The 18587-nt window shown below is 43.6% G+C and overlaps 1 pseudogene; it reads left to right on the top strand.

The window, feature by feature from the left end:
- The first annotated feature begins 15369 nt into the window (after nucleotides 1–15369).
- LOC138435168 (tyrosine--tRNA ligase, mitochondrial pseudogene) lies at nucleotides 15370–17568 on the top strand (annotated as a pseudogene).
- The last annotated feature ends 1019 nt before the right edge of the window (nucleotides 17569–18587 follow it).

Below are 18587 nucleotides of genomic sequence, written 5' to 3'. Positions count from 1 at the left end.
TTTATCCCTGCCTTGTTATAAAAGAGGGTGAAGGTAAAACTGATTTATACAAAAGGTGACATTTTTAAGCTAATTCACATCTATCATCCATGGCATTCTATAATTTAATTCAACAAGTAATTATTAAATGCCAACTCTAATAGTAGCGAGACAACATCAGTGAAAATATAAAGATGGGCCCATCCAAATGTACCTTGTAATCTAAGTGCAACTGTGGACACGTAAACAGAAAATTACAACTGCATGTCAACTCTTTCGTAATTCTAGTGATCATGGCTAAATAGTCTCTCTTGCTATCAGTCAGTCCTTAACTATTACAAAAATTAACGTTCATGGCTGTTTATGGACTTCTCTGGCAGCTCAGTGGTAAAGAATCCGCCTGCCAATGCAGGAGAGATCTATGGGCCAGGAAGATCCCCTGGAGAAGGAAACGATGACCCACTCCAGTATTATTGCCTGGGAAATCCCATGGACAGAGGAGCCTGGAGGGCTATAGTTCATGGGGTCATAAAAGTCAGACACAACTGAGCAATTTTATATTTTATGTACTCTAATGACACCTGATGCGAAGAACTGACTTATTTAAAAAGACCCTGAAGCTGGGAAAGATTGAAGGCAGGAGGAGAAGGGGCCGACAGAGGATGAGATGATTGGATGGCATCACTGACTCAATGGACATGAGTTTGAGCAACCTCTAGGAGTTGGTGATGGACAGGGAAGCCTGGCGTGCTGCAGTCCATGGGGTTGCAAAGAGTCAGATACGACTGAGTGACTGAACTGAACCAAACTCTGACCCCGTCTCCCACTTTTAGCCTTTGCTGCCTAACAGCCTACTGGTCACACCCAGGCAGGAGCCATTGGCACAGAGTTCTCCCCTTATAAACGGAAGAACTTACCAAAAAAATAGCAATGAGAATGAATGTTACAGACAGTTTTAATGCAACTTGCAAGCTACAAGTAAGCACTAAAGCAGCTAAATTTGCAGAGGCTCCACTCAGGATCTAGTTCTATTTAGCTCAGATGAAGAAATAGCAGCTGGACCACCGACTGCCACAAGTAAGTAAAAAACCAAGACACGGCAGCCAGTCTTCACCTTCCCAGTCAATGGTTCAGGATCGTGGCCAGTATTTGTACCTTGAGCTTTAAATATTTCCTGAATGTGTTTTACTTGGTTCTCTCATTTTATCTCCTAAAGATGTCACAGTCTGCAGATGGGGAGAGAACAAGCCAAAGAAAGGTAGAACAAGCCAAAGAAAGGAAGATGACTTCCCTCTGGTCTGGTCGTTGACAACGTTGTTGTCTGGGATGTAAATGAAATCCTAGGACCCAGGTTTCCCAGCACCTGGTTTTGACAGCAAAGAGAGCACTTGCTGCACCTTTTGAGAACAGAGGTACTTAAGGAGTCTGGTAATTTATAAGAAAGCTCTGGCTGGTCAAGAGTTACTATTGTTATACATTTTAGCTTGAAGTGAAGAAAGGTCTCTGATCTAGGCTGAGGGTCAATCTACTTTTTAATGTGGTGGAATGACCTAGCACAGTAGTTCTCAAAGTGTGGTCCCAGGACCCCCAGCATCAGTGTGACCTGGGGATTTGTTAGAAGTGTAAATCCCCCAGCCTCATCCAAACCCAACTGAGTCAGATACTCTGGGAAAGGAGCCCACAATCTCTGTTTCAACAAGCTCTGGGGAGGATTCTGATGCATGCTCGAATTTAGGGACACATGCTCTAGAGCAGTGTTCCCAGATTTGGTCCTGGGACCCTTGGCCTCAGGATCTGCAAAAGGAAATTCTGGAATAGATAATCTGGAGGTACAAGAAAATGAGAGAACCAAGGTTTACTCCTTCAGTCTAGCATTTCCCAAAAAGCCTGATCATAAGTATTACTGGGGACCTCTAAATAACAGCCAATGTCCTGACCCCTATCCAGGGAATTCAGAATCAGAGTGGGAGAGAAGAGTTGAAATAGCCAGGCTCAGATTCAGACATCCCTTGGATAAGTGTGGCTCACTTATCCAACCTCAAGAGGATTACTGCTCTGGGCTCCAGGAACCATTGGTTTAGTCATAGTATCCACCTCAGCCCCAAACTGTCAACATCTAAAGAGGGATCTAATGCCAGTCCTCCAATCAGAAAATAAATACTATTCAAAACCTATTGGTTTTTTTTAGCCTGAGAAAGTACCAAAAAAAAAATTAAATATAAATTTCTGGGTTACTTATCGATGGATCAGGCAAAAAGCAGCACAGAGACCCCTGAAGACAAAGCATTCAGCCAGGATAGAGAAAAGACTGTCAACAAACGAGAGAAAAAAAGAGGGAGACTAAATGGGAGAGAGGGGCAGGAAGGCAAAGGAGGAGGGGCAGAGAAGCTGAGATTTCATGGAAAACGAATAAAAGATGATTCTGGTCCTTTAAACCCCTGGTGGCTCAGAGGTTAAGCATCTGTCTGCAATGTGGGAGACCTGGGTTTGATCTCTAAGTCGGGAAGATCCCCTGGAGAAGGAAATGGCAACCCACTCTGGTACTCTTGCCTGGAAAATCCCATGGACAGAGAAGCCTGGTAGGCTACAGTCCATGGGGTCGCAAAGAGTCGGACACGACAAATGACTTCACTTTCCCTTTCAAACTCCAACTGCCGGGATCTAATGCCTGATGGCGTGAAGAGGAGCTAATGTAATAATAATAGAAATAAAGTGCACAACAAATGTAATGTGCTTGAATCACCCCGAAACCATCCCCATTTGCCCCACCTCGGTCCATGGGAAAATTGTCTTCCTTGAAACCAGTCCCTAGTGCTAAAAAGGATGGGAATCACTGCTTTAGATTCATGGTAGGGAGCCCAGCTTGGTGCTTAAACACCTGGGCTTTTGAGGCTGTTTAGTTTAAGCACCAGTTCTGTCTCTTTACAACAAGCAGTTGACAATCTTTTTGAGCCTCAGTTTCCCCATTGATAAGCAGACTAATAATAGTGTCTCCCTTGAAGACACTCATCCTGAGTAGCAAATGCAATGAGGTGGTTGGTATTTACCAAGCTTCATCAACTGGTGTGGCCACCCTGTAGTAAGAAGCACTCAGCCAATGTGAACTGTTACGATTCTAACACCTCCAATTGTTTCTGGCCAAAATCTTGGCATTCTCTGCCTACCAAAGCCGAACAAAAAATATGGAGACAGCATTTGGAGAAAACAGAAAGGTGACTTTCATTCTGTCGGCGGAAAGGGGACCATAGTAGGCTCATGCCTTAAGAACTGTGCCCCCCTCCATGAGGAGTCTGCTGCTGCTGCTGCTAAGTCGCTTCAGAGTCGTGTCCGACTCTGTGGGACCCCATAGACGGCAGCCCACCAGGCTCCCCCGTCCCTGGGATTCTCCAGGCAAGAACACTGGAGTGGCTTGCCATTTCCTTCTCCAATGCATGAAAGTGAAGAGTGAAAGTGAAGTCGCTCAGTCTTAGTGACCCCATGGACTGCAGCCTACCAGGCTCCTGCACCCATGGGATTTTCCCAGGCAAGAGTACTGGAGTGGGGTGCCACTGAGGAGTCTAGGGGCTTATATAAGGCAAGGGCTCAAAGTCAGGAGTCGGAGATGAGGAATAAAGGTGATAGGATCTTGGTTTCTTCCTCTTGTGTTGTTTCAAAGACAGTCATAGACTGGCGTCAGTAACCCAGTAATTGAGCCTGGCAGTTGGGTGGCTCTGCCGCCTTCTTTCTGATATGTAACTATCAGGGGAAAGGTGTTGTAAGGGTAAACACCAGACACGGGATGGATTTAGCATAGAGTCAAAGGAAAACTGTGAATTGTAGCTCCTGCAGAGTTAGGGGGCAGAAAAGCAAACTTGGTTACAGACGTAAAGAGTCAGGAGCAGTTAAAGTAGGAAAGCTAGGAATACTCAGGCCTGCTCACTGTTTATTCTCTTTATCTTCTGTGTTCTCAGGAAAGGGAAAGAGAAAAATTCATTCCTCTTTTTTCCTTTTACTGCAACACTTTGGAGAAATCATCTCCACTCTAAAATCTAATTTATCACGTCTGCGTCAAGAAAAAGGCTGGACCCTTGTAGACCATCCCTGTGATAAATTCTGTTCCTGACTTACTTTAAACCTTGACCACACAGCAATAAAAGATGTTTATCCCACTGAAGAATGGTCAGACAAGGAACCTACCACTGGGGAGGGGGTGTCTGGGCACCCAGACACCCTCTGGGCAAAGGGTGTGTCTGAGCCTCCCATTTTGCTTAATTTATTTAATCCCAGGTGTACCGCCTGCTTGCATCTCAGTCAGACTAAGCAGGTACTTCTGCTGTTCCAAAGACTAGGTCCCTCCTCCTCACCTCAATTCACTCCTCCAGACAAAACAAGGCAACTTGATTAGAAAAGAGACAGAGTTGACAAGAATTGTATTTTCTCTGGAAGATTTCCTACAAAGGGGTGGGCCGGTGCTCCAGGCTAGGGCAGGTTAATACATTATCGATTGGTTAATGGGTTACTCTTCCTCCACTGGATCTCAAACTTGAATCTAAGATTGAGAATTTTAGATAACTAGTTTATCTAAGAATTCCCTGGTGGTCCAGTGGATTCAATCCCTGGTTGGAGTACTGAGGTCCCACAAGCTTAGCAGCCAAAAATTTTAAAAACTTATCAGAAAATATACACTGTCATTAAAAAGCCAAATTAAAAGATATTCTTCCTCAAGGGCTAATTGAGGGCTGGACGGAAGCAAAAAATAATATCACTAAATATGCATCAGATTATCAGATGGTCTTTGTATGGCATACTTAATTATAGGGCTGGTTCCAATCACCAAACACAGTATTCAGAAACTGATTGCTTATGAGCATCATGATTATCTCACAATTTTTTCAATTTATGAAGAACTTGGTATCCAGCATCTAATGAAATCGCCCGAATGACTCACTGGTCCAAAAGTATCTCCCACTTCATGAGAAAGTTCCAACATCAGAATCATCAAGTCAGGGATGGTGTGTCTGGATCTAAATAGGAAACTCAACAGGGAACCTGGAGTACTTCCTGGTCTTCTCTCATTCCGCTTGGAAACATTCATTGAATTAGTTAACACTCTGGTGCTGAGATAGTGAGATGCAATGAAGTTCTATGTGTAGGACCACAGCTAAAACCAGCCCCAGGGAACAATGAGATGGGAGGAGGAGGCAGCCTGAAGATGTGGGTATAAGGGTGGCTTCTCAAGAGCAAAGGAGGAAAGGAGACACAGAAATAAGGTTACAGGGAGCCACTGGGTACCTGTTTGTACGTACCTCCATCTTGATTATCAAACAGTTGCAAGATGCAAACGAGGGGAAGAAAGGTGAGAGGAAAAAGTCCCTGACTACTCCAGAGGGAAATCAAAGAAACATTAATGACTTGGCTCCTGACCAGCTATGTGTGCCCTCTTTAATTCACAACAGCCTCACCTCCCCCTCGGCACTGTCCCAGTTCTCGTCCGGTGCCCAGGAAGGCATGCTTTCTGTATAGGCCATTCCACAAGGAGGCTGGGTCACTTAATTCTGGAAGGATGTGGTACAGGCCCATGGAGGGAGAAGACAGGTCAACCTCAGACAGAAATATGTGCCCTGACATTTGAGATGTCTTTGCCTAATTCCCCTGGAGACTGGTGTTAGGTAACCGAGGACAAGATTGTACACAGGCGCTTGTGTTCACTCCTGTTCTGGGAACCGTGTCCAGCATGCTCTCTCCCAGGGGCAGCCTCTTCAGGCCTAGAAACCATTCTTGGTATAGAAACCTTGCCAGGAAACAAATATTTCTGTTGTTTGCAGGCTCAAAGGAGGCTGCTGGGTGAGCCAGTGCCTCAGGGACAGCAATGTACTCAAAGGGCAGGGGGCTGATTGAAGTTTCAGAAAACAGGATGGATTTGATTAGGGAACTCAAAACACAGAAGGCTGAGGGCTTCTGAACACATCAAAGAAAATTTTTTGTAGCATCTGCCCATGAGTTTTGCCTGGTTATTTAGTCATCATCACAACCAGGTGAGGCTGAGGTGGCTCAGATGGTTGAGAATCTGCCTTCAACGCAGGAGACCCGCGGTCAATCCTTGGGTGGGGAAGATCCCCTAGAAAAGAGAACAGCAACCCACTCAAGTATTCTTGCCTGAGAAATCCCATAAACAAAGGAGTCTGGCAGGCTACAGGCCAAAGGGTCGCAGAGTCAGACACGAGCGACTAACGCACACATAGAACCAAGAGCTGCAAAGAGAGGCTCAGAGCTAGATCGCTTGCCTGAGGTCATTCAGCTAGCAGTGACAGAGCCAGGGGTCATCTGACTTGAGATCCAGGCTCTGCCCATCCCATCATGCGGCTCTCTAGGAAGAACACGTTAGGGTCTGCAATTAAGGGAATAAAGGTGGCACTCAGGGATTCTGTTTCTTCAGCATGAGAGCGTTAGGTAACACATAAGTAGGATTGGTTACAACGGAAATGGATTATCTCAGGAAGTTAAAGAAATCCCTTTGGAATTATTGCCCTGTCCTCAATTAGGAAAACAGATGCTGAAGGGCACCGATCGCAATTGAGAGGGAGTACAGAGGAAAAGGAATGCATGTGTGGTCTGAAAGTGGTTCTGGAGAGTCATAAAGGACGGTGAACCACAGAAACCTCCCACCCCTACCCAACAGACACACACACACAATCAAAAAGATTAACTGAAAATATGAGGGCCTTTTTTCACGCTAAGTCTCAAAGGACTGAGGCTGGGATGTCCGACAAGTGGTGAGGTGGCTATTTTAGGCTGTTAGACTTGTCCACCCCACCTGCCTGACCCCCAACTCCAACATATGCCATTGCTTATTCCAACACTTGGAAGAGGAGGAGGCAAGTTTGTGCTCAGAGTCATTCGAAGCAGAAGCCAATCTGAGCCTAGGCAGTTGCCCTGCCAGGCAGCTGTTGTGTACCCATCCGTGGAGGGCCGGCTGGGTCCTGGGGTAGACCCAGGGTCCCACACCATGGGTGCCAGCAAAGAATGGAATGATAAGGAAGAAAATCAAATGCAAACTGTGAAAGCCCCCTTTCCTACAGGCTTCAGCAGCTGCAAGCAGGTTCGCCACCAGAAACGAGCTCCTTGGGGAGGGGTTCCGTGTGTAACTGGATCCTCTGAAAGGCTCCCAGTCCCTGGAGACTGAAGACAGCTCACCCCCTGTCAGGAGCAGAGAGCTGTGTGCCCAGTCACAGTACGGTGTCAGATGGTCAGGGCAGACCCTGACCAGCCCTGCCTACCTGGTGCTCCAAATGTGCTGAAAGGCTCCCATTCCCCTCTACTCACGAGTAATCTTTGCCTGCACGTGCCTGTTTTTATCCCTGTCTGAACTGTATTCATCCTTCAAGAACTAACTAAAAGACACGTCCTCTTTGAAGCCTCCAGGGCCAGCCCTGCCTATGGAGACCTCTCCCTCCGTTTTCACTGTCTGTCTAAACCACTCATTCAACTTTTTCCACGGCTCCTACTCACATACATTGAGGTTCACTGACTCGACTTTAAATAAGTCTGTCTAGATGACTTGGCTTCTAAAATTTCCCCCAGCACATAGCATAGTTCAGAGTGCACAGTAAACATTCAAATACTTGTCTGGTTCCTAAGTATTAATATACATTAACCATGGACAAACTTCTTCCAAAAAAATTATTGGGCTTGTACTATATCCATTCAGAAATAAATATCCTAGCCTTATGAGGTATATAACATAGAAAGAAGTTTCTGAAATATAGGAGAATAGAATAGGGCATATCTATTCATATAAAGAAAAAAATAGAGAATACTTTGAATCTTACCATCCAGAATCAACCACTATTAAAGCATAGGATGTATTGTTCCAAATATATATATATATTTATAATAGCCTCATTAAGATATAATTCACATACAAGTGGACACCCATAAAGAAAAAGATAAAATTGGATCTATTTCTTATACTAAACACCAGGATAATTCTAAATGGGTCAAAGGGCTAATGTAAAAATGAAACCATACAAATAACAGAGAAAAATGGGATATTTTATATCTTAGGAGAGGCAAAATCCAAAACTAATAAGAGAAAACAGTAATAAATTTGGCTGCATGGCAATCTTTTTAAAGTCCTAAGTAATATCAAAAGGCAAATGAAAATCTGGGAGCGGTAACTGCAAATTCTGTGATAGACAAAAGGCTAATATCCTTAATAATTAAAGACTTTGAAGAAGAAAAAGCCCAATAACTTGATTTTTTAAATGAGAACAGGCATTGCACAGAAAAAGAAAAGCAAACGAAACCAATGAACTGTTGCTCATCACAAGAGAACTGCAAATTTAAGCTACCCTGAGATATCACTTCTTATATTTCAGATAAACAAAAATCCAAAAGTGTGACCGTACACTCTATTGGTAAGGTTCCAAGGAAACACTGCTACATTGCTGATGGGAACTGAAAATAGAACAATCTTTACAGAGAAGAATTTTGTCCTGTCTAGCAACACTGCACGTGCCTTTTCCCTTTGACCCAACAATCACAGTTCCAGAAGTCTACCCCAAACATAACGACCAAAACTGCAAAATGACATACACTCTGCAGCATTATCTGCAGTAGCCAAGCCTGGGAACAACTCAGATGTCCATCAGTATGGGACTGGTTGGAAAACTCCGGAACCCACACACAGTGGAATGTTATGCTGCTATAAAAAAAAGGAATAAGGATGGCCTCCTTATACAAGGTCAGAAGAAGCTAGGAGGAGTACAAACGTGCACACATATAAACTACTTTTAAAAAACCAAAAGCATCTCCAGGGCAAGGAATAGATTGACTCTTGGATGGAGAAGACAGCAGTCATGGGAGCTATACTTCTCTGTTCATATCTTTTTATAATTTTGACTTTTAACCATGTAGATATCTTGCAGCATTGTAAAATGAAATCATATTTAGAAAAGGCAACTCCCATCAATCAAAAAAAAACTGGAACAAATGAAACTAACAGTGTATCAAACTGATTTCATAATCACATAGGGAAGAATTATCTCAAGTGACTTTAAAACATGGTATTTTGACTGAACACCCCTAGTGGAATAGCACCTAGGGACACAGGGAGCCACAAAAACATCTTAAACTGATTTTCTCAGTCTTCCGTGTTATCGCACAAGATAAATGACCCAATTTCACCAACAAATAATATGCTTAAAAACTAAAAGGAAGGCATTATTTTATAGGTTAGAAAAGACTTAAGAGACCTAAAACTAAACACACCCATGAAAGGAGAGTTTTGATAATCAAAGAAAACAGAAATAGTCTGAGAAAACTGGACTCTAATATTAGATGACATTAAGGGATTATTTTTAACTTTATTGAATGTGATAATGGTATTATGGTAACTTTTTAAAATCCTTTCTTATTAGGAGTTTTCCCCCCTTATGTCTATGTCTTTTTGCTTGTGTGTTTGTGTGTTTTAATTTATTCTGAATTTTTTTTCAGGTTAGGCTATAAGTGAGGTTCCCAGGCATCTGAACAACAGAGCTAAGAGGTGATTTTGGGAGCCCCTGGGTGATGTTCCAGGGCTCTGTGACACCAAGTCCTACATCAAACACTTAAGTCAATGGTGAATTTTTCGGAAGGTACATAAGAAAATGGAATCTTAAAAGGAATGACTTTGTAACACATATCCTATTGGATCAAGTTGGTTGAAGTGGAAAAACTTTTTCCACAGGTAAGAACCAAACTATCCATCAAAAAGATACAAGCATCCCCATGTTCCTAGCAGCTCAATTTACAATAGCCAAGATATGGATGCAACCCAAGTGCCCATCAACAGGCGATGGATAGAGAAACTGTGGTACACACACACACACACACACACACACACCGGAATATTAGTAGCAACATGAGCCTAGAGAATATTATGCTTAGTGAAATAAGTCAAAGGCAAATACTATATGATATCACTTATATGTGGAACCTAAAAAATAATACAAATGAATGTATATGCAAAATGGCAACAGACTCACAGATACAGAAAACAACTAATGGTTACTAAGAAGGAGAAGGAAGGGCGGAGGAGGAACAAATTAGGGCTATGGGACTGCCGCTGCTGCTGCTGCTAAGTCGCTCCAGTCGTGTCCGACTCCGTGCGACCCCATAGACGGCAGCCCACCAGGCTCCCCCGTCCCTGGGATTCTCCAGGCAAGAACACTGGAGTGGCTTGCCATTTCCTTCTCCAATGCATGAGAGTGAAAAGTGAAAGTGAAGTCGCTCAGTCGTGTCCGACTCTTATCGACCCCATGGACTGTAGCCTACCAGGCTCCTCCGTCCATGGGATTTTCCAGGCAAGAGTACTGGAGTGGGGTGCCATAGGGCTATGGGATTAAGAGGGATGAACTACTATATATAAAACAGATAAGTGACAAGGCTATATATTATATAGCACAGGGAGTGATAGCCATTATCTTCTAAAAACTTTTCATGGCATATAATCTGTGAAAATACTGAAGCAGAATGCTGAATATCTGAAACTAATATAATACTGTACATTAACTATATTTCTTTTAAAATTTTAAAAATCAAACCATCCAAGGCCATAAGCACAGGCTCCAGAGCCAGACTGCCAGTTCAAATTTCAGCTCTGCCACTTCCTAACTGTGGGGTCTTGGACCAGTTTCTCAGCCTCCCTTGCCTCAGTTTCCTTATCTTCAAAGGAGAGTGATCATAATACCTACTTGCCAGGGCTTTTGTAAGTTAAATACAGGCAAAGTACTAAGACAGGGACTGGCACCTATGAAGCACAGTATGTCAGTAAATCATTTTTATTTGTTTATTTGTAATAAAATTATTTTTATTTGTTTAGCTTTATTACTTATTATTGTTATTATTCTGGCCACACCTCGTGGCTACACCAGCCTGTGGGACTTTAGTTCCTCAACCAAGAATCAAACCAGGGCCCTCAGAACTGAGAGTGTTAGAATCCTAGCCACTGAACCACTAGGGAATTTCCTTAAGCATTTAATGTTTTAAATGCATTTATCAGTCATATATATTGCTCCTTTTAGTTTTCAAAGGAAATAAAGTTTATTGAAATTGTTCAATAAACTGTCTATAATTTTTGCTGCACCTTTAGATAGAGAACTTATTATGCGGATATATAACCCAGTAGATCCTGACATCCTCCCCCAGCTCTGCTCTTGCAATGATGCGCCCTCTTCCGGCTGATTCAGGGATGGCGACCCCTGGGGTCTGAGGAGTTGAAACACAGTGAAAAAGCGGTGAAAAGGCAACCGGTGGAACAGAAGAACGTATTCGCGAATGATATACTTGGTATATATCATATACTTGGGGCTTCCCTGGTGGCTCAGCTGGTAAAGAACTCGTCTGCCAATGCAGAAGGCACAAGAGACGCGGGTTCGATCCCTGGGTCTGGAAGATCCTCTGAAGAAGGAAATGGCAACCTACTCCAGTACTCTTGCCTGGAAAATTCCATGGGAAGAGAAGCTTGGTGGGCTACAGTCCGTGGGGTCACAAAGAGCTGGACTCGACCGCGCATGCATGCACATCATACTTCGTAAGGGGTCACTCTGTAGAACATATAAGGAACTTCTACAGCTCAATAACCATAGCAACAACCACCACCTACTTTTAAAGTGGGCAATGGATTTGACTAGACATTTCTCCGAAGAAGATATACAAATGACCAACGAGCATATGAAAAAATGCTCACCATCATTATTTATCAGGAAAATGCAAGTCAGAATCACAGTAAGATAATACCTTACACCCACAAGGATGGCTACTGCCAAAAAAAACCCTAGAAAATAACAATTGTTGGCCAGGATATGGAAAAATAAGAACTCTTGTGCATTGCTGGTGGGAAAGTAAAATAGTAGTGTAGCCACTGTGTAAAACAGTATGGTGGCTACACAAAAAATTAAAAATTGAATTACCATATGATCCAGGTAAGGGGCTGAATGTTTGTTTCCCTCTAATTTTCATATGTTGAAATCCTAACCCCTGCTGTGATGGCATTTGGAGCCAGGGTCCCTGAGAAGTGAGGTGGTTAGGTCATGAAGGCAGGGCCCTTATGATCAGATTAGCGCCCTTATAAAGAAGACCCCACAGAGCTCCCTCACCCATTTCACCATGTGAGAACACAGCAAAAAGACTGCCATCTATGAACCAAAAACAGATCCCAGCAGACAGCTAATTTGTCCTGATCTTGCACTTTCCAGCCTCCAGAACCCTGAGAAATAAATTTCCCTTGTTTGTAAGCCACTCAGTATAAGGTCTTCTATTATAACAGCCCAAACAAACTAAGACAAGCCAGCAATCCCGTGTCTGGGAACACAGCCAAAAGAATCCAAGCGGGATCTTGAAGAGATTATTTGCATCCTCGTGTTCATAACAGCACTATTCACAACAGCCAAGAAGTGGAAGCTACCCAAGTCTCCATCAACAGGTGACTGGATAATTAAAATGTATATATACGTAGAGTGGAATATTATTTAGCCTCAAAAAGAAGTAAACACTGGCTCATGCTGCAACATAAAGGAACAGGGAGGACATTATGCTAAGTGCCATAACCCAGTCACAAAAAGTCGAATGCACTTATGTGAGGCTTCTAGAGAAGTCAAATTCACAGAGACAGAAAGTACAACGATAGTGCCGAGGGGGCTGGGGAAGTTGTCTGACGGGCACAGAGTTTGAGTTTTTCAAGATTAAAAAGTTCTGGAGAGTGGTTGCACAACAGTATGAATACACTTAGTGCTGTACACTTAGAAATGTTTAAGATAATAAATCTTGTGTCTTTTCCCACAACTTTTAAAAAGAGAGACAAACCAGGTACAAAAATAATTCTAAAGAGTTTACCGAATAATGTCAACTAGTTGGAAAATAAAAACACAATTTTTGGTCCTATAATTACTCTCTAACTAGTCCAAATTGGTCCATCCCTCTTTTCCTAAATAGTGGGTCCCTTAATCACTTTTTGGCCATATTCTATAACTTTCCAGTCACCTTTGATCATTTCAGATTTAAGACTGAGTCTGTAACTAGCAGGACCCTATGGGGCCTGTCCTCCTGGTCTAAGTATGTGATTCGCTGCAGCAGTTCAAAAATACTTTTTCTGAGGAACAGAGCAGGAGGAATCAGGCTCCCTGACTTCAGACTATACTACAAAGCTTGATTACTGCAGTAATCAAAACAATATGGTACGGACACAAAAATAAAAACACAGATCAGTGGAACAGGAGAGAAAGCTCAGAGATAAACCCATGCACCTACGGCCACCTGATCTATGACAAAGGAGGCGAGAATACACAATGAAGAAAATCCAGTCTCTTCAATAAGTGGTGCCAGGGAAACTGGACAACTACATGCAGAAGAACAAAAGTAGAACATTCCCTAACACCATACACAACAATAAACCCAAAATGGATTAAAGACCCAAAAGTAAGGGCAGACACTATAAAACTCATAGAGGAAAATATAGGTAGAACACTCTTGGACATAAATCACAGCGAGATCTTTTCCAATCCACTGCCTAATAAATGAAAATAAAAACAAACAAATGGGGCCTAATTAAACTTAAAAGCTTTTGTACAGCAAAGGAAACCATAAACAAGACAAAAAGACAACCCTCAGAATGAGAGAAAATATTTGCAAATGAAGCAACAGACAAGGAATTAATTTCCAATATACAAATAGCTCATGCAGCTCAATAACCAAAAAACACACAACCCAATTTTTAAAAAATGGGCAGAAGACCTTTCTAAATAGACATTTCTTCAAAGAAGACATACAGATGGCCAACAAATGAGAAAAGATGCTCAACATCACTATCAGAGAAATGCAAATCAAAACTACAATGAGTTATCACCTCACACAGGTTAGAATGGCTATCATCAAAAATTCTACAAACAATAAATGTGGAGAAAAGGGAACCCTCCTACACTGTTGGTGGGAATGCAAATTGGTACAGCCACTATGGAGAACAATATGGAGGTTTCTCAAAAATCTTAAAATAGAGCTACCAACATAGACAGCATATTAAAAAGCAAAGATATCACTTTGCCAACAAAGGTCGGTATAGTCAAAGCTATGGCTTTCCCAATAGTCACGTATGGATGTGAGAGATGGACCATAAAGAAGGCTGAGCACTGAAGAATAGATGCTTTCCGATTGTGGTCTTGGAGAAGACTCTTGAGAGTCCCTTGGATGGCAAGGAGATCAAACCAGTCAATCCTAAAGGAAATCAACTCTGAATATTCATTGAAAGGACTGATGCTGAAGCTCTAATACTTGGGCCACTATGCAAAGAGCTTACTCATTGGAAAAGACAATGATGCTGGGAAAGATTGAGGGGAGGAGGAGCGGGTGACAGAGGATGAGATGGTTGGACAGCAACACCAATGGACATGAGTTTGCGCAAACTCAGGGAGATAGTGAAGGACAGGGAAGCCTGGCTTGCTGCAGTCCATGGGGTTGCAAAGGGCCAGACACAACTTAGTGACTAGCAACAACTACAAATGTGACCCAGCAAACCCACTCCTGGGTATATATCTGGGAAAAGCAAAGCAAAATTTCCTAATTTGGAAAGATAAATGCAGCCCAATGTTCACAGCAGCACTATTTACAACAGCCAAGACATGGGAGAAAGATCTTTGATTTCGTTTCCATTCAAACTGTAAGGAATATTTAGACATTTCTCTGCCAGGACTTCCAAGCCTCCAGAATTATATCGTCACTAAGTTTCAACTTTCAAAGTTTATTTAAGTTAGGCAGCCAGGCCAATGAACTTAGTTCCACATTAGCCATACTTAGAAACTCTAGTTTTTTAAAAAAGTGTAATTCAGGCCCTCAGTTTCCCAATTGTTCTTTCACACAGTAGATATTACCAGAAACAGACAAAGCAGAACTAGATAAACCAGTGCTCAATGGCTTCCCAGAGCTACAGTTCCCTAGCACAAGAATGGAAGATTTCCTACCTATTGTTTCAGACAAGGGTACAGACCAGCCTCCGCCTTAAGGGGATTTTTCCAAACACAACTCAGGTGGTGCCAGGTGGCCAAAGGACTCCTCATCCCAGAAGGGAAAATCCAATTACAGCAGGCACTCCACTCAAAACCAGGTGACCAAATCAGACCTCTTTCCCCCTCAAAAGGAAAATCTCCAATGAATGCACCCCAGTACAGAAATACACCCCAGTGTCCTTACACTCCAGGTTTTGCCACTTACCAGAGGTATCTCAGATCAGACCAAACTAGACAGATACCAGAGTCCTGGTTCATCTTGATCCTCATCCTCTTCTTCCTCTTCTTCATATCCTTGGGGCAGACCAGCTTCGTCGTCATCATCTTCATCCCCACCCTCATCATCCTCTTTCTCTTAGTCCAGGGCTTCACCAAGATGGCGGCACCCCTATTGCAGTGCATTTCATGGTGATTTGGTACCGCAGGCGGGTTAGGAGTCTTGCCCCCGGGACGTCGTGAGGCCTACATGGACACTCGGAGGTTGATGGTGGTGCAGAAGGCTCGAGGTCTGTTCAAGTTCTTCCCCAAGACATGTACAAAGACAGAGCTCCCAGAGCTCTTCCATCGCGACTTGGCGGAAAACTTTCCCCAGGACTATCTATGGCGGCCTGGACCCCAGGCCGACTCATTTCATGGTGAACACCTCCTGGCACTGTTGGACCTCTTCTCTTCCAGCCAGCTGGCCACAGCGTGACGTCACTAGTGGGAGGCGCTGAGCGCCCCTGGGAGATGGGAGTGGTGGTTCCGAGGAGCACCAGGCGATGGTCGCTGAGTGCATGCCTTTGCCCAGGGCTTGAGGCCCTGGCGGCTCATCACCTGCAGCTCTTCACTAATAGGAGGACCTGGGGCAACTTCGTGGTGCTGGACACCTCGCATGGTAGCAGCAGTATCTCCTGGTGGACTTCCTAAAGGCAGTAGGCGGCCCTTACATGGGGTGGCGGGGTGGGGCACCGCGGGGCAAGCTGCTGAGTTGGCTGAGCCCTTATACTGGGCTCAAGAGCCTAAAAGGCAATAGTCTGGCAAAGCTCTTATACCAGGTACTCCAGGCCTATGATTTCTTTTCCTTTCTTTCTTTCTTTCTTTCTTTCTTTTTTTTTTTTTTTTGAGAACAATTTCTTTACAATATTGCGTTAGTTTCTACTGTACAAGGAAGTAAATTAACTATATGTATACACATATCGGGCTCAGACCATAAAGAACCTGCCTGCAATGCAGGAAGCCAGGTTTGATCCCTGGGTTGGGAAGATCCCCTGGAGAAGGGAATGATTACCCACTCCAGTATTCTTGCCTGGAGAATTCCATGGACAGAGGAGACTGGTGGGCTACAGTTCATGAGGGTCACAAAGAGTTGGACACGACTGAATGACTCACACTTGCACATATATCCCCCGCTCTTGGGCCGCCCTCACACCACCCCCACATCCCACCCTTCTAGGCCATCACAGAGCACCCAGCTAAGCTCCCTGAGCTGTGCCGCAGGTTCCCATTAGCTATCTGTTTTACACGTGGCAGTGTGTATATATCAGTGCCACTCTCCCAATCCCCCCACACTCTCCTTCCACTTCTGTGTCCCCCATCCGTTCTCTATGTCTGCATCTCTATTCCTGCCCTGTGAATAGGTTCATCAGTACCATTTTTCTAGATTCCACATATATGTTAATATATGATATTTGTTTCTCTCTGACTTACTTCACTCTGTATGACAGACTCTAGGTCCATCCATATCTCTATATATGGCCCAGTTCTGCTCCTTTTGATGGCTGAGTAATATTCCATTGTATATGTATACCACATCTTCTTTATCCATTTTTCTGTCAGTTAGGGTGCTTCCCTGTCCTGGCTATTGTATCTTGGCTTGTGATTTCTACTACCTGTTCTAGCCTTATGGTCTAACTAGCTGGATCTGATCAGCTGGGTAGTATCATATCTGGATATGAGTTCATCCATAAGTTGGCTGGAGAAGACATGTTTGGAATCTATTCCTCTAATTACAACTGGAGCAAAACTGAGGAAGTCCACTGGCAATGTTGTTTGGCTAAACAGAGATAAGACATCACCATTTGGGTTGTATCAATTCTTCACAGATGGCAAGATGATTTGATAGAAAAGTTCCTGAAACTCTCCATTTTTCTGCCCCTTCCAGAGATTGACCACACACATAAATAACGCAGCTGCATGTCAAAGAGTCAGTGAAGTGGGGTCTTCAGAAACAACTTGCTGCAGAAGTAGCAAAGCTTGTCCACCAACAAGAAGGGCTGGACTCTGCTAAAAGATGTACACAAGCCCTGTGTCATAGTAGCACAGATGTACTAGTCAAGTCTGATCAAACTCTTTTATAATTTTTAAAAGAAACTTCGTTTTCTGAGTTAGTTCTTGACCCTAGGTTCTAGATACCTGCTGCAAAGCAGATGCCATTCCAGAGGCTCTTGGATGATAACAGAAGGCAGAATCAGTATAAATAAGAAACAAATCCTGGGAGTGTTCTAGTTGTTGGACAATGAATTCTTGAGAATGGACTTTGGTTACTTAAAATAGAAAAAGGAATTTCTACATTAAAAAATACCTTCAGCCATGATGAACTCCATATAGTAGAGTTTCAAACAAACTTATCCACCACTCATTCTCAAGACACATGAACTTATTCTGTTGCTTACGCAAATCATAGAAGAGGCAGAAGGACAGGGGAATCTGTCCCAGGAAAGCCCCATAGGGGGCTGCTTAGTAACATGAGGACAAGAAGGGGCAGGATTTGTAGGCAGCACTGTTCAACTACATCAGACATGCACAAAGCAGGGTCCTGGATATGAGGCTGGAACATGCCCAGCCACTATGCCCAGGACTATTTCCTGTTGCCTTTGGCTCAGTCTGCTTTGAGGAGGGACAGAGACAGCTGTGTGGTCTTTCTCAGGACCAGAGGGTTAACACAGGCAGATCAAGTTGGAAGCACTTAAGTTTTCTCATGCTGGTGAAGAAGCATCGGCCTTGAAAACAGGATCCACTTATGGTTTACCTTTTTCTTTGTCTCAGGGCATAAAATGAGCAAAATTTCTCCTGCAGCCAATCACAGCGTTCTGTGGGCTTCATACAGAAGTGCCAGCTGTCTCTCCATGATTCACTGTACCCAGCTCATTCTAACCTGAATGACACAGGCCAAAATGCACTGGTCATCTGTCCTGCCTGCTTTGAATTCCCATCACTGTACAGCCCGATCTTAGCAGAGGCAGGCCCGCTCAAGGAAACAGAGCTGGAGGTTAGCCCTAACCCCTCACCTGCCATGTGATGTTAGACGAGTTAGTCTGAGCCTCAAATTCATCAGAAAAATAGGAGTGAATACTATTAATATCTGCCCGCAGTTAGCATCAAACGAGGGAAGTAATGTGCGTGAGTGTGCACTGAAAAGTGACAAGTGATGCAGGCAGAATGTAGTGATGGTGCCGTGTACCTTTAACACTGAATGCAGCGTCTCTCCTCCTCTGGAGACCCAGAGAATGTAAGTGCGTAAGGAAGCTACAGCATCTACGTTCCCAAGGGAGAGGCTGTGCATGAAGACATGATAAATAATCCCGCTGGCTCAAAATACACACTGGTGTCCCG

The sequence above is a fragment of the Ovis canadensis genome, chromosome 3 (genome assembly GCF_042477335.2).
Source record: "Ovis canadensis isolate MfBH-ARS-UI-01 breed Bighorn chromosome 3, ARS-UI_OviCan_v2, whole genome shotgun sequence".
Taxonomy (NCBI): Eukaryota; Metazoa; Chordata; class Mammalia; order Artiodactyla; family Bovidae; genus Ovis; species Ovis canadensis.
The sequence above is the reverse complement of the archived record's forward strand: the minus strand, read 5'-3'. Positions and strand labels throughout refer to the sequence as shown.